Source organism: Aotus nancymaae, unplaced genomic scaffold (assembly GCF_030222135.1).
Source record: "Aotus nancymaae isolate 86718 unplaced genomic scaffold, 86718_ANA_hifiasm-v0.15.2.pri h1tg000006l, whole genome shotgun sequence".
NCBI lineage: Eukaryota > Metazoa > Chordata > Mammalia > Primates > Aotidae > Aotus > Aotus nancymaae.
The window spans coordinates 76,099,425-76,116,969 of NW_026988417.1; the positions used below are offsets into that span (position 1 = coordinate 76,099,425).

General features: G+C 41.4%; 2 pseudogenes; both read left to right on the plus strand.

Annotated features, from left to right (window-relative positions):
- Positions 1-1,678: 1,678 nt before the first annotated feature.
- LOC135271458 (translationally-controlled tumor protein-like) lies at positions 1,679-7,488 on the plus strand (annotated as a pseudogene).
- A 4,991-nt stretch (positions 7,489-12,479) lies between these two features.
- LOC105713272 (aminomethyltransferase, mitochondrial-like) lies at positions 12,480-13,786 on the plus strand (annotated as a pseudogene).
- The last annotated feature ends 3,759 nt before the right edge of the window (positions 13,787-17,545 follow it).

Below are 17,545 nucleotides of genomic sequence, written 5' to 3' on the forward strand. Positions count from 1 at the left end.
AGCCTGGCAAACATGGTGAAACCCCATCTCTACAAAAAAAAATAAAAATAAAAAAAAAATAAAGCCGGATGCTAATGCTCTGAGATGATAGACTTTTGGAACTGTGTATGTAAAGCCCACAGACCTTAACATTAGTGTGTTCAGCCTCATGACATTTCATTAGCTTATGGCTTCTGCTCCAGAAAACTTCCACCATTTCTTCATTGATAAGGAAGAGGAAGAGGGCAGTAAGAGATGATTTAAAAATAGTTGTGAACTACCAAGGTCTGTGGTTCAGGGTTGATTTTCTGATCTTTGACTACAGACATCGTACAAAGAACATGGTTGCCTCAGATCCACCAGATATCAGGAAGGGCTGATTTGTTCACACTATTTGACCAAAATGATTCCAACAGAATGTGGACATGTTTTGCTGTGAATGTGTCCTAAAACATTGGAAAGAAACACCACATCCTATCACCCTCCCTGAGGGCAAGGACACTTAAGAGTTGAGAAATCTGAGGTTTAACCTGTGCTGGGGATGACTAATGTGACAAAGGACCAAGGATCTCATCTAATGAATTTCAAAGATTGCTGATATAAGATAGACCAAGAACAACTGTTGGTGTCCTGGTAGTAGAGCTGGGGACCCATTGTGAGACCTGTCTTTGATCTCAGGAACACAAATCTTATTTGTGACTGTGATGGCAAAAGAAATCTTCAATAATGAGGTCTAGAAATTCTGAATATTCTGTGCAAAGTATAAGAATTTCACAAGAGAGGACTTTGCTCAGAAGAGAAAATGAACAGGCACCAAGTGGTAATTCACAGAAGTGTCATTTCCATGCTTTTAAGTCTCAAGTCTGTTTTGAGATCAGGAAACATGGCATCCTTATTCTCACTGTGTCCCCTGCTTTGAAGACTGTGATTAAGGTGTCATTCATGACATGGTGAGACATCTTGAGATATTTGAACAGCCTGCCATCATGGGAACCCAGACCTATCTCTGGACTAATTATTGGGAGGGGATTGCGGGAAAGAATAATGACTGGGAGATAGAAATCTTTAAGATGTCTTTGAGTAGAAGAAATTTATCCTCCAATAAAGATGTCCATGTGTTTATATTTGGCATGGATAATACCATATTCTGTAACCCCAATTCTTTAGTATTAGCTCTTTGTGAAAACCTTCTCAGAAACAGAATGTGGATTTCACTAGATTGCATTTGGGGGCTATAATTTTATGAGGCTATGAAAGATTGTCCCCTACTTTGTTTGCCACTTCTGTCAATAAGACCTCTACGGCTTGTATTCTCTCTTGTTCCCCCAAATAAAGCTGGGATTTCTGTACCATTAACTATCTGCCAGCATACAAACCTTTAAGCAAAAAAGAAAGCTTCCTCTTAACCTTTGTCCAAAAAACAAACAAACAAACAAACACACAAACAAAAGAAAATATGAACTAGGAATAGAGAGCTTTGGGACTCCTTAAGTACGATGACTAATAAAATATAAACATAGCTGCTGTCTCCAGGGGGTTTACAATTAAAATGATAATATATATCGAAATTGTGTATCAGGCTAAAGACTATGCTAATTGGCAGGAATAGAATATTATTTACTGTTTTCAAAATTACAAGTATTGAAAAATTAAACCAATCCCTATGTTTTACTTACTACTTCTAATAAAGACTTGACAATCCTACATTCATTTAATAGTAATTTTAAGTACTGGATATGTTGATTTGTAATTGTCAGGACAGACTGATATCAAGTGTTTATGTTGGTGTCTACATTACTAGAAATGATACAAAAATTAGGCTTTAATAAAATGAAGAAACTATTTTTTTGTGTATATGCACCTAACACAAACTGAGATCAATATGTGCAACCTATTTTTATTTTTTTATTTAAAAAAAACATTAAAGACAGAATCTTGCTGTGTTGCCCAGGCTGGGCTTGAACTCCTGGGCTCAAGTGATACTCCCACTTTGGTCTCCCAAAGTGCTGAGATTACAGGCACGACTGGCCTAGGAAAACAAATTCTGAAGAAGTATGATAAGACAAATTCCTTGCCAGCAACTAAATTTTAGAAAACATAGGCTTTTATCTCAGGTAGCTTGGGATGGCAGAAACAAACTGTCTTATTGTCTATTCTTGATGTATACACTAAGAAACCTATATTCACAAGAAGAACTCTTTCCAAAGGGGTAACAGTTCACAGAAACTTTATTATTGACTTACATTTAAAATATGAGCTGTAGGACTATTTTAGAATTTTATATTTGTTTTTATTTTATTTATTTGTTTGTTTTTGGCTTGTTTTTCTTTTTGTTTTTTGAGACAGGGTCTCACTCACTCTGTCACCTAGGCTGGAGTACAGTGGCATGATCTTGGCTCACTATAGCGTCAATCTCCCAGGCACAAGCAATAGTCAGCCTCTTGCGTAGCTGGGACTACAGGCACATGGCACCATGCCTGGCTAATTTTTGTATTGTTAGTAAAGATGGGGTTTTGCCATGTTGCCCAGGCTGGCCTCAAATTTCTGAGCTCATACAAACCTCCTGCCTTGGTCTCCCAAAATCCTAAGATTCCAGGCATGAGCTATCACGCTCAGCCTATTTTTATTTTCTTGACTGTTAAAAGCATTCCATTAATATTGAAGTCAACTAGTTTAAGTCTAATGAAGACCTGACAAAAGTTAAATATTCACCAAAATAAAAACAACTATTATTACCAAAATAACACCAATCTTTAAAAAATTCCAAGAAGTTAAAGTATCCACATAGTATCCCTGCAGGATGAGAGAAGTAGGGAATTAGTCACAAAATATTCAGCAGACAAACTTAAATAGGAAATTTTAAACTAGCTTTTAGAACCTAGGCTCAGAGGCAGTACTCGAGGTCCTGCTGCAGATGACAACTGCAAAAGAAAATGAAAATTGATTTTCTCCAAGTTGGACTCATTTATTTAACTGTTAACTCAGAAAGTAGAAGCCAGGTAAGCAGTAGTGTTGACTCATACATAATTTGCAAAGGGTTGATAAATTGGGACAACAGCAGTGGGACAGCTTTATAGTTTCAAAGGCCTCTTAACATCTTCTTTGTTTGGAGTTCATCATCTTCACTAAGATAAATTATCTTCAGACCAAATTATATAAGCCAATTTGCAATGGAACAAGCTGGAGGACATTTAGATTCACTAAGAAATTCTCTAGAGAAAAGTGTTTGTTTAAAAGAAGTACTTTAAACTAAGGGAAATCATCACCACTAGACCAGTCCTACAGGAAATGTTTAAGACAGTCCTACATCTGGAAGTGAAAGGATAATGTCTACCATCAAGAAAATACACAAGAATATAAAACTCACTGGCATAGCAGACACGCAAATGAGAATGAGAAGGGAATCAAATGTTACCACTACAGAAAACCACCAAACCACAATGATAAATAACGAGAGAGACAAAAGATCAACGAAACAAAAAGTTGGTTCTTTGCAAAGATAAACAAAACATAAACTGCTAGCTAGATTAACCAAGAAAAGAATAGATAAGATCCAAAGAAACATAATCCGAAGTGGAAAAGGAGACATTACAACAGATAGCGCAGAAATACAAAAGGTCCTCAGAGAGAACTATGAACAACTATATGCTCAAAAACCAGAAAACCAAGAGGAAATTGATTAAATACCAGGAAACACAACACCTTCTAAGATTGAACCAGGAAGAAATAGAAAACCCGAACAGACAAATAATGAGATTAAATCAGTACTAAAAAGCCTCCCCACAAAGAAAAGCCCAGAACTGGACCACTTTATTGCTGAATTCTATCAAGCTTATAAAGAACTAACACCAATTCTTCTAAAATCATTCCAAAAAATTAAAAGGGAGGAAAATCTTTCTAACTCATTCTGTAAGGCCAGCATTACCTGATACTAAAACCAGAGAAGGATACAACAAAAAAAGAGAGAAAAATATCACTCGGAAACATAGATGTAAAAATCCTCATCAAAATACCAGCAAACTAAATCTAACAACACATCAAAAATATAATACAACATGATCAAGTGGGATTTATCCCAGGAATGCAAAAAATGGTTCAACGTAAGCAAATCAATAAATGTGATACATTACATTAACTGAAGGAAGGACAAAAACCATATGATCATCTCAATAAACACAGAAAAAGCATTTGATAAGATTCAACATCCTTCATGATAAAAATTTTCAACAAGTTAGGCATAAAAGAAGCATATCTCAAAATAATAAAGGCCATATATGACAAACCCACAGCTAACATCATACCAACTGGAGAAAAGCTGAAAGCCTTTCTTCTAAGCAATGGAGTAAGGCAATGATACTCACCTTTACTATTCTTATTCAACATAGTGCTGGAAATCCTAGCCAGATCGATTAGGAAAAGAGGAAGAAATAAAGGCATCCAAGTTGGAAAAGAAGTGAAAGTGTCCTTCTTTACAGAAGACATGGTCTTATACCTAGAAAAATCTAAAGACTCTACCAAAAAACTCCTAGAAATGATAACTAAATCCAGCAAAGTTGAAGGATACAAAACCAATATACAAAAATCAGTAGTGTTTCTAGATATCATTAATTAACTGACTAAAAAGAAATCAAGAAAGCAAGCCCGCATTTCCGCCCAGTTCCCCACCCAGGGCCACTCTGGCTACCCTGCACTTCCTCTGAGCTCCAGGCTCCTGCTAAGTTAGCACCACCATGGTCTCCCTTTAGCTGCTGTCGTGATTATCTACCCAGACGTCATCAGCTACAGTATGTTCTCCAACATTTACAAGATTTAGGAGATTGGAGACTGGCTATGCCTGGTGGTGGAAGGAAAGATGGTCAGTAGCACACAGGGTAACATTGATGACGTGCTTATTGGTGGAAATGACTCTGCTGAGGCCCCGAGAGCAAAGGTACCTAAAGCACAGTAATTACTAGTGTTGATATTGTCAGGAACTTCACTTACAGAAAACCAGCTTCAAAAAAGAAGCCTACAAAAAGTACATCAAAGGTTACATGAAATCAATCAAAGGCAAATTTTGAAAATAGAGACCAGAAAGAGTAAAACCTTCAGTGACAGAGGCTTCAGAACTGATCAAGCACACCCTTGCTAATTTCAAAAACTGCAGTCCTTTATAGGTGAAAACATGAATCCGGATGGCATGGTTGCCCTACTGAACTACCATGAGGGTGATGTGACTCTATATATGATTTTCTTTAAGGATGATTTAGAAATGGAAAGCGTCGCCAGGCACGGTGGCTCACACCTGTAATCCTAGCACTTTGGGAGGCCAAGGTGGATGGATCACCTGAGGTCAGGAGTTCAAGACCAGCCTGGCCATCATGGTGAAACCCCATCTTAAAAAAAAAAAAAAGAAGAAAAAGAAATGGAAAGTGTTAACAAATTTGCAATTATTATGGATCTATCACCTGTCATCATAACTCACTGTTGCTTGTCATCCATACACCACCAGTACTTAAGATGGATGGGACTGATATAATCTTGAGCTCTTCATTTACTTTGACTATGATTTACTTGGAGTGGAGGCACTATTTTCAAGAAAACTATGTCAGGTTGTCTAAAAATAAAATGTATTTTAAACTAAAAAAAAAAAAGCTATCCCATTTATAATAGCTAAAGAAAGAAATAAATAACATACCTAGGAATAAAGTTAACTGAGGAGGTAAAAGACTTCTACAAGGATAACTATAAAATACTGAAGAAAGAAATTGAAGAGGACACAGAAACAGAACAACATACCATGCTCACGGATCAGAAAAATTAATATTGTTAAAATGACCATACTACCAAAGCAATCTACAGAGTCAATGCAATTCTTATCAAAATACCACAACATTCTTTTCAGAAATAGAAAAAAAAACCCCTAAAATTGGTATGGAACCACAGAAGACTCTGAATAGCCAAAGCAATACTGAACAAAAATCATGCTGGAGGTATCACACTACCTGACTTCAAAATATACTACAAAGCTATGGCAGCCAAAACAATGTGCTACTGGTATACACATAAACATATAGAACAATGGATTGGAATAGAGAACCCGGAAATACATCTACGTATTTACAGCAAACTGATTTTGACAAAGGCACCAAGGATGTAAATATATGTATGTATACACACACACATACACACACACACACAATGAAATACTATTTGGTCATTAAAAAAAAAAAAGAAATCTCATCATCTACAGCAAAATGAATGGAACTGAAGGTCATTATGTTAAATAAAATAAGCCAAACACACAAAGACAAATATCACATGTTCTCATCCATATGTGGGAATAAAAAAGGTGATGTCACGAAGGTAGAGAATAGAATGACAGTTACTGAAGGCTGAGGAGGGTAGTGGGCAGGGGGATGAAGAGAAGTTGGTTAATGGATTCAAAGATACAGCTCGACAGAAGGAATAAGTTCTGGTATTTGACAGCAGAGTAAAGTTACTATAGTTAACAATAATTTATCATATATTTCAAAATAGCTAGAATATTTGAAATCTTCCCAACACAAAGAAATGATAAATGTTTGAAGTGATGGATATCCTAATACTCTGATTTGATCATTATACATTGTATGCATGTATCAAAATATCACTCATTTCTATAATTTGTATAATTATTATGTATTAATGAAAATATTCCTGGAATCCTAAAAAGAAGTCCTTTCAAAAGCCAGTGAGGGTAAAGGGTAAGACCGAGGTCAGACTCAAGCAACAGAAGATAGTTACAGAATTACTGTGCATCATTCTGGAGAAGAAGCCATGTTGTTCCTGAGAGGAAAAGAGGTGGAAAAGAAGGGAAGAGAAAAAGTTGATTAAGAAGAGAAGAAGCAAGCAAGAGGGTAGAATGTAGGGCCAGTCCAGTGGCTATGGTCTGAATGTGTGCCCCAAAATAATATGTTGAAACTTAATCACCAATATAGAATATCAAGGGGTGTGTCCTTCAGGAAGTGATTAAGTCATGGGGGCTCTGTTCTTGTGAATGGGATTTAAACCTTATAAAAAAGCCTTCACACAGTATTTGCCCCTTTTGCTCTTCTGCCTTCCACCACGTGAAGACACAGTATTCAAGGCTCCAACTTGGAAGCTGAGACTGAGCCTTCAATAGACACGGAACCTGCTGGTGCTTTGATCTTGGACTCCCCAGTTTCCAGAGCTGTGAGTAGTAAATGCACATTGTTATAAATTACCCAGTCTCAGGTGTTTTGTTAGCTGCAAGAACAGACTAAGACACTAGTCCATAATATTTATGAGTTTTGGCCTGTTCATACTGGCTCAGGAGAGCCAATTGCGTCAATTCCACGTTTTCAGTGACATCATGTGGATAGTGGGAAATCATCGATGGGTATTTATATCACATAAATTGGCAAATGCTATAAACCAGGGCTCACCAATGTCATCTTTCCTCAGAGAGCCTGTTTCCCTCAACACCTCTAGGTCTGGGGCAAGAGACCTAGAAGTCAACATAACATTGGTCTGAATATTTATTTATTTTGAGATGGAGTCTTGCTTTGTCACCCAGGCTGGAGTGCAGTGGCACAATCTCGGCTCACTACAACCTCTGCCTCCCGTGTTCAAGTGATTCTCCTGCCTCAGCTTCCTGAGTAACTGGGATTACAGGTGCCCACCACCATGCCCAGCTATTTTTTTTTTTTTTTTGTATTTTTAGTAGAGCCAGGCTTTCACCATGTTGGCCAGGCTGGTCTTGAACTCCTGACCTCAAGTGACTTGCCTGCCTCGGCCTCCCAAAATGCTGGGATTACAGGTGTGAGCCACAGTGCTCAGCCAGGTCAAAATATTTATAACAAACTGTTAAATAAAATATGTTCTACCCTCAATTCCTGACAAACATATTTTTATAATGACCTGGAAGGGCAGGTGCATGTTTAGAATTCTCAGACTCCTTGGGGTCTCCCAATGATGGCGATAGCTGGCTCCCTGGCTGCCCATGCCTGGTCTGTAGACAGTTCCTCTCTTACTTCTACCTATGACACATCCTACACTGCAAAGGGCCTTGTGGATATGTGTGGACACCTAGTGCTGCATAGCTAAGTTCTAACCACGCCCACCTCATAACATATGTGTCCCCTGGGCATCCCTAGCCACTAGGGTTGTGTACTCCAGCTGTGCAGTCTGCCCCTGGGAGGAATTAATCAGGAAAGAGGCCTGTAAACAGGTGATTTGGGCAGATAATTCTGGGGTCTCAGGCACCCAGACGTAGATGAATAGTATTCCATTGTGTAGATCACTGGGTAATGTGGGCATTTTAACAACTTTGATCCTTCCAGTCCATGAGCATGAGATATCCTTCCATGTATTTGTGTCTTCTTCTAAATGAATTTTTTATAGTTTTCAGTGTACTGATTTCTGTGTGTTGATTTTGGATCCTACAACTTTACTATATTTGTTTATCCTAACAGTTTTTTGGTGGAGTCTCTGGGGTTTTCTATATATACGGACATGTTATTCGCAAACAGGTGTAATTTAACTTCTTGCTTTCTTATTTGGGGGATGTCTTTTATTTCTTCCTCTTGTCTAACTGCCGTAGCTAGGATTTCCAATACTATGTTGAATAGAGGTGGCAAGAATGGACATCTTTGCCTTGTTCTGATCTTAGAAGAAAGGCTTTCCATTTTCACTGTAGTGTATAATATTAGCTGTGAACAAAGCCTGTATTTTAAAACACCTGTTAGATTCTTATTGGGAGATGTTGAAGGCCTCTAAATGTAAGAGGTAGGGTAGGCCTTTGTGTTGTTGTCCCCACAAACCCATTAAACGTTGGCATGTTACCCTAGTATCCAGCCCTAGATGGAATTCTGCTACTTCTGTCATTATTAGCAAGAAGGCATCCTGTTCTTACAAGCTCAGCTCAGTCCTTTCGTCACTGTAACAGCTGAGATGAGGAAAAGCTGCTGTAATAATAACACAGTTGTTTAAAGCAACAGCCCGAGGTGAATGTTCCAAGGTGGCGGGTCATCTGCTTCATGAGCCACTCAGGGGCTCAGGTTCCTTCCAACATGATTCTGCACCACTCTCTGGGTCTTTTGCTGTCTGCATAGCAAGGTTTTAGCCAACCAAATGGCAAGAAGGGAACAAGAACTCAGAAGAAGCACATTCATGTTCTTAAGGTGTAAGCCCAAAAATCCAGGTATACATTCTTCTACTCACATGCCATCAGGTGAAACTTAGCCACAGGACTACAGCTATCTGTTACGTAAGCTGAGTGGTGTAGCCAAGCACCTAGGAAGAAGGGAAGAATGGACTATTTGGTTGAAAACCACTTGTCTCCATAATTGGCACACTACCAGGTATCTTGCATGAAAGAATTAAGGCAGATGCAATAATATTCTAGGGGCAAGTTAAGCTCACTTACAATTCAGAATAGGTAGCAGAATCTTCGGGTCCAAATCAGAACCTGAGCCACTAAGACCACTCCAAAAGATATAGATAGGCCGCTGGGCTCATAAATTTTATGCACTCCTATACATATAAGGGCACAGATTCTTCTACAGTATTGCTAATTCATCCACATATTTTATTTTTTAAATTTGTTTACTTATTTATTTATTTTTATTTTTTGAGACGGAGTCTTACTCTGTTGCCCAGGCTGGAGTGCAGTGGCATGATCTCAGCTCACTGCAACCTCTGCTGCCCAGGTTGAAGTGATTCCCCTGGCTCAGGCTCCCAAATAGCTGGGATTACTGGCACCTGCCACCACACCTGGCTAATTTTTATAGTTTTAGTAGAGATGGGGTTTTACCATCTTGGCCAGGCTGGTCTTGAATTCCTGACCTCGTGATCCACCTGCCTTGGCCTCCCAAAGTGCTGAGATTACACGTGTGAGCCACCATTCCTGGCCTAAGTTTATTTATTTTTTTAGAGATGAGGTCTTGCAATGTTGCCCAGACAGGACTCAAACTTCTGGGCTTGGCTAGGCATGGTAGTTCATTCCTATAAGCCCAGCGTTTTGGGAGGCCAAGGTAGGAGGATTGCTAGAGGCCAGGAGTTTGAGACCAGCCTGGGTAACATAGCAAGATGCCATCTCTACAAAACAAAAACAAACAAATAAACAAAAAATGCCTGTGCTCAAGAAATCCTCCCACCTCAGCCTCCTGAGTAGAATCACACACACATGCCACTGTGCCTGGCTAATCCATATATTTTAAACACCATACATTTTGTCAACTAAAAAGTATTTCTATCGTTTTGAAAGTATATTAACAACTAGTACATCGAGATAGCAATAGTCAAAGCAATTGTAATAGGTCCTCTGGAACATGGAGACCTGAGAAAAACATTTCAAACCTATCCTGGAGATTATACTCCTGGTTAGGGGACTTCAAAGGCTGAATTACTATCTCTAGATTAAAAGTAACAAACACAGCCGGGAGCAGTGGCTCACACTTGTAATCCCAGCACTTTAGGAGGCTGAGGCGGGCAGATCACGAGGTCAAGAGATTAAGACCATCCTAGCCAACATGGTGAAACCCCATCTCTACTAAAAATACAAAAATTAGCTGGGCATGGTGGTGTGTACCTGTAGTCCCAGCTACTTGGGAGGCTGAGGCAGGAGAATGGCTTGAACCTGGGAGGCAGAGGTTGCAGCGAGCCAAGATTGTGCCACTGCACTGCACTCCAGCCTGGCGACAGAGCGTGACTCCATCTCAAAAATAGAAAAAAAAAATAACAAACAAACTTATTGTCCAGGCCCTTGATGCATGTTGAAAACATTCACACACACAGACACACACACACACACACGCATGCACTTATACACATGCATGTGAATGCACACACATGTGCATACACACACGTGCACATATACACATGCATGCAAATACACACACATGCACATACAAACACATATGTACACACACACACACATGCACCCAGGAAATATAGAAAACTAGGCACCAGAATAGAGATGATTATTATCAGGTAGGGTCTATTTTGTGCAGGTATCAACATATAAATATTCCCAGAGTAATTTCTTAATTCAGGATTTCATGAAGATGACAAAAGAAGTAAAGAATGACTGCACCTGTTCTGAATTTTACCCAATTCTAGAGTCCTAATGTCAGTAGCTACTTCTTCCTTTCTAAGGCACTGACAGTAACAATTAACTTCTGTGGTCTGGGAACTATTTCCAGAATGGCCTGGATCCTCTTTTTGCCATCCTATACTGCTCTCATACCACACTGTTTGAGATGTCTACTTCCCCCGTCTGGGCCCTTATTATAAATGAAAGTAGTTTTTTTTTGCTTTGGTCCTGGCTCAGAATATACCCTTCAACTACTGAGTCTTTAGCAATTCCTTTGCATCTGATCGCAGATGCAATTGAAAATTGCAATATAGGCCGAGTGGTGGCTCACGCCTGTAATCCCAGGACTTTGGGAGGCAAGGTGGGCGGATCACCTGAGGTCTTGAGTTTGAGACCAGCCTGACCAACATAGAGAAACCCCATCTCTACTAAAAATACAAAAATTGGTCGGACGTGGTGGCACATGACTGTAATCCCAGCTACTTGGGAGGGTGAGGCAGGAGAATCACTTGAACCTGGGAGGCGGAGGTTGCAGTGAGCTGAGATTGTGCCACTGCACTCCAGGCTGGGCAACAAAAGCAAAAACTCCTTCTCAAAAAAAAAAAAAAAAATGGCAATATAACTGCAATTGCCTTGCCTGTGAAAAGGCAATATAACTATGGTTGAAAGCAAAGACTCTTTTAGTTTCCTCATCTGAATAATGAGTTGGCAGATGTAAAGTGCTCAGGACAGCACCTGGCACATAGTAAGTAGAACTCTGTGAGTGCCAGATATTATCATTTCCCTATTATCTGTTTCTCCCAATGACCGGTAGATCATGGGACTTTGAATCTTCACTTTATTTTATTGCTTTAATTAATTTATTAATTGTTTTTTTAAAAAAAGACAGAGTCTCACTCTGTTGCCCAGGTTGGAGTACAGTGAAGCGATCGTAGCTCACTGTAACCTCAAACTCCTGAGCTCAAGCGATCTTCCCGCCTCAGCCTCCCGAGTAGCTAGGACTACAGGCATGCATCACCTCACTCAGCTAATTTTTAAATTTTTGTAGAGATGAGGTCTTGCTATGTGTTCAGGTTGGTCTTGAACCCCTGACCTCAAGGGATCATCCTGTCTTGGCCTCCCAAAGCTCTGGCATTACAGGTGTGAGCCACTGTGTCTGGCCTCCACTTTATTTTAGGAAGGAAACCTCAGGTGAATACTCTTACACTTTAACTATCACTCTTGACACTACCCTTCCACTAGATAACTGCAGGAACAGGGTCAGATGGCTGCTGGGGTCATTTTGAAACTTTACATGATTAAGCCTGTGATGCCAGATTTAAAAAAAATTACTTTTCTCTTGCTCTTTATCTGTTGTCTGTCTTTTAGACATTTAACTATCAGTCTTCCTACATAAAGGAATAAATGGGGGTTAAAAAAAAGAGCTGAAATAATTTTTTTAAAGAAAAAAATGCTCATTGGGCAGCTGTTGAAAGAAAGTCTAGAGGAGAGTTCCCCATCTCCCATGCATTAAATTTTCCCTTTAATAACTGTAGTTTTTGCTGGTGTTTAAATATTCTAAGAACTGCATCTCCCAGCGTGTGTGGCAGAGTGGTGGCCTCTGTACACCATCTGCACCCGTCAGAGGTGACAATGCAGTGGGCTGTGAGCATCGTGGCCCATCGGGGTTTTCTCCTGCAGGCATTCCCTCCAGCCTTGTGTCATCTGCTTAATTGCACATAGACCCAGATATGTGGTGGTGACCCGGTGAAACTGATGCAAAGTCTAGTGGCTGGAGTTACTGCAGAGCTAAGGCCAAACCAGGGGACACTGCTGCTGTTTACCAATGAGGCTGGAGACATCTTAGATGACTTGATTGTGGCCAGCACTTCTGAGGGGCACCTGTATGTGATGACCAGCACTGGCTGCTGGGAAAAAGACTTGGCCTTCATGGAGGACAAGGTCAGAGAACTTCAGAGCCAGGGCAGAGATGTGGGGCCGGAGGTAGCGGATACTGCCCTGCCACCCCTGCAAGGCCTCCCTGTGGTTCAGGTGCTAGAGGCTGGCGTGGCAGCTGACCTCAGGAAACTGCCCTTGTGACTAGTGCTGTGATGGAGGTATTTGACATGTCTGGCTGCAGCCTTACCCACTGCGGCTGCACAGAAGAGGATGGCATGGACATCTCGGTGCCAGCAGCGGGGGCTCACAGGGCATCAGCTCTTCTGGAAAACCCAGAGGCAAAGCTGGCAGGGCTGGCAGTGTGGGCCTGGAGGCAGGCCTCTGCGTATATGGGAGTGACACTGGTGAACACACTACCCCTGTGAAGAGCAGCCTCAGTGGGATATTTGGGGAAGTGCCACCAAGCTGCTATAGACTTCCCCAGAGCCAAGGTCACTGCTCCCCAGCTGAAGGGAAAGTGCAGTGGAGGAATGTGGCATTGACATATGACGGGGCCCGGATGTGGGCTCACAGTCCCACCTGAGCATCGAGGGTCCCATGATTAGTACTGTGACCAGTGGCTGTCCCTTGCCCTACCTGAAGAAGAATGTGGCAATGGGTTACATGCCCTGCCAGTAGTCAGCCAGGGACAATGCTGCCGGGAGTGGTGCAGCGGAAGCAGCAGAGGGCCGCGGTCAGCAAGTGCCCTTTGTGCCCATGAACTGCTCTACCCTCTCGTGAGGATGGCTCAGGGCAGGGACATCCCTCCAGGAATCTTGCCCTAGAGGGCATCCTACAAGGGCTTAGGTAGGAGGCTGAGGCAGAACTCACGGGGGATGGGCAGCTAAGGGGGAGGTTGGTTCTAGTTGTCTGGTTTTGGGGGCCATACCACCTATTCTTCCCACCAAGCTCCAGGACCCTGTTTTTGAGTGACAGACCAGCCCATTCAATGTCTTCTTTCGGTCCATGATCCCACTGACCCATTCTTGCCTGCTGGAGGGAAATGAGAAGCTCTGGTTCTGCCATCTCTCCCACTCTGCCAGAGGCCAGCTGTGGAACAAAGGCTTACCTTTGTGGGGAGGATAAAACCTGCCCAACCGGCCTCACCTTGGTTATTTGCATTGCAAAAAGTTATTAAAATGGGCAGTGTGGGCTCAGGCCACCCCCTCCAGTTTGCATTCCATAAATGCAAAGTGTCCCTGTATGAGTCAGGAATGACTCCTGACTCACAGTGGGGCTGCTGTAAACTTGGGAACTGCTCAGGGAATACAGACATACTCTTCCACACTCCCCGGTTGGTCTGGCCCGCTGTCCAGAAGCAAACCATGGCAGGATCCCCACCTGTTCTATGCCGCAGGGCTGTTGGAGGACAGGGTGGGCTTCCTACTGGACTTACCTTATCCTGGGCTTATCTTCACCCCTGGTACCCATTAATGGCCTCCACTGAATTCTGAAAAAAAATTAAACAAACTTCTTTCTTAAAAGTAAGTATTCTGTCTACAGCCACACCACCCTGAACGTGCCTGACCTTGTCTGATCTCACGAAGCTAAGGAGAGTTGGGCCTGGTTAGTGGATGGGAGACCGCCTGGGAATACCGGGTGCTGTAGGTCAAAAAAATATATTTTTCTAAAAATTCTGAGGAAATTACTATTATTGTTGTTATTATTTTGAGACAGGGTCTCACTCTGTCACCCAGGCTGGAGTGTAATGGCATGATCATGGCTCACTGCAGCCTCACCCTCCCAGGCTCCAGCGAACCTCCCGCCTCAGCCCTGAAAGCAGCTGGGGCTCTAAGCATGAGCCACCACACCTGGCTACTTTTTGTATTTTTTTATAGAGATGGAGTCTCATCATGTTGCCCAGTTTGGTCTTGAATTCCTCAAGTGATCCTCCTGCCTCTGCCTCCCAAAGTGCTGGGATTATAAGCATGAGCCTCCACATCCAGCCACAAAATTATTTTTAACTCAGGTTTGTTTACAAAGAATATGTATGACTGACCTGATATAGTTCTGGGCTGCGAGGCTGCCTCAGTGAACTCTCCATCTATTGAATTTATGGTAAATGTTCCACCATCTTCTAACTGGAATCCAAACTAATGGCCAAATAATATGTAGACTTGAAAGTAGGTATGCTTTACAAAAAGAGTTACACTTACATTAACACACGTGATTCTATCCTGAAGTAGAGCCAAAAGTCTCCCTCGTCTGTTTAATAGATTCAAAATAGTAAAGATAAAATCTGAGCAAATCATCGTGCTGCTTTGTTGTCCTCCCTTCCAAACAATGCAGCAGCTGAGTGGTGGCTGGATTGCCGGATTCTGGAGGTGCTGGTTTGCCCGGGATTTTCATAGTTGAGTGCAGAAACTCCTATGCCCTGGTAAACCAGGAGGCTTGGTTGCCCTAGCTGGGGGAGAAGCAGGCCTTGCCTACCCACCTAGGAAGGTCTGAGTTTATCAGTAGTACAGTAGCCTCATGAACAAACAGGCACCAGTACAGCTTCCTAGAAGCCTCTTTTCTCAGAAGAGAAAAGACAACATAATCATCGCCCCTCAAATGATCGATTTGCCACTGGATTTAGTTGCCTCGTGCTTCTCTCATCACTCACATTGTGGTGGGTGTCAGCTGGAGTTCCAGGCCTTCCAGACCAGGGTTGGGGTTTTTTCACCTTGTGCCCCAAGGAAGTAAAATAGAGTAACAGTCAAGAGTGGAGGCTGTGACTCCTGACCACCTATGGTCAAATCCCGCCTTCCTTAGGAGTGGTGGCTTTATAATTGTCAACTTGGCTAGACTGAACTACATGTCCCAGAATTCTCCTGCCAACATGGCTCTGGTTAGGGTGGACCACCAGAGACATTCTTCAATCAAGGCCCTCTGCATCTGTAAATTTATTAAACCCAAAAACTAAGTAAAAGGCTGACTTTCCACTATAACGATGCAAGCTACATTTTTGGCTACCTATCCATTTTGTTGCTAGGAACGCTGTGATCAGTTACCACCAAAGATCTTTGTGAGCTAAGCCAACTGGTTAGCAATATGCTCCTGCTGCCTTGCATTGTAAATTCTCCTGGTTGTTTTCCTGGAACATGCTGGGGGGTGGGCGTGCAGGTTGCACATGGTAAATCCAGTCCTACCTGCCTATCTCCCTAAGCCTTTGGAGTCTGTCTTCCATATTGTGACAGTAAAGTTCTCTAGTAAGTGTGCTCATATGAATGAATCTGCTTGGTTCATCCCTGTTTCAAGGCTGATACACTTGCTTTTCTTCCTGGAACTCTCTTGTATCAGGCATTCACATAGCTCCCTCCAACACATCAATTAAACCTCTGTTCAACTGTCATTCAGAAATCCTTCCTTGGCACACTATCAAAAATAGCCTTCTTTCCCTATAGCTCTCTTTGACCAGGCTGTAGTTTTCTTTATAACAACTTACCACTATGTTATATTATTTAAAGTAGCATATATATTTATTTACCTACAGAGTTATTCACTTATGATTAAAATGCAGTTCTAAGAAGGCAGGGACATGTCTTATTCATTGAGGTGTCCTCAGAACCTAGAATAGTGTATGGCGTATAACAGATACTGATAAATATTGATTAACTGAAGGACTGTAGATGTCAGAAAAGAGTTGGTTTTCCCAGAACACAACTCCATATGCAGGCATATCTACAGCAATTAAATTTTAGCCCCTAACTTAATTAGGATGGCAACAATATGATTGTGTTTTGATTATTCTCACCCTAACTTGGTAAAAATGACTTCCATTCATTTTTTATTTTAAACTGTGGTATAGTTAGCATAGAGTAAAATTCACCTTTTGTGTGTGGGTACAATCCTAAGAGTTTTGGAAAATGCTTAAAACTATGTAAAACCATTGCAATCAAGATATGGAACAGTTCCATCATCCTCCAAAATCTCCTCCTTCCCTTTTGTAGTCAGACACTCCTCTGACTTCCAGTCCCTGGCAGCCACTGATCTGTTTTCTGTCCTTATACTTTTGCTTTTTTCAGATTATCACACAAATGGAATCATGTAGTACATAGTTTTTTGGGTCTGCCTTCCTTCACCTAGCATAAAGCATTTGAGACTCATGCATTTTGCTACATATATCAGCTGTCTGTTCCTCTTTATTCCTGCATAGTATTTCATTATATATGTACCATATTTTGTTTTTTCTTACGCCAGTTGAAGGACATTAAAGTTTTTTTTTTTCCAATTTGGGATTATAATGAGTCAAATTATTATTAACATTCATGGACAGGTTTTTGTTTCCTTTGAACATAAGTTTTCTTTACTCATGGGTAAATACCTAGGAGTGATTTTGTTGGGTCATATACTCAATGCATAGTCAATGATAAGAAATTGCCAAACCAGGCTGCGCACCGTGGCTAACCCCTGTAATCGCAGCACTTTGGGAGGCCGAGGTGGGTGAATCACTTGAGGCCAGGAGTTCAAGACCAACCTGGCCAACACGGTGAAACCCCATCTCTACTAAAAACACAAAAATTAGCCAGGCGTGGTGACAGGCACCTATGGTCCCAGCTACTCAGGAGGCTGAGGCAGGAGAATTGCTTG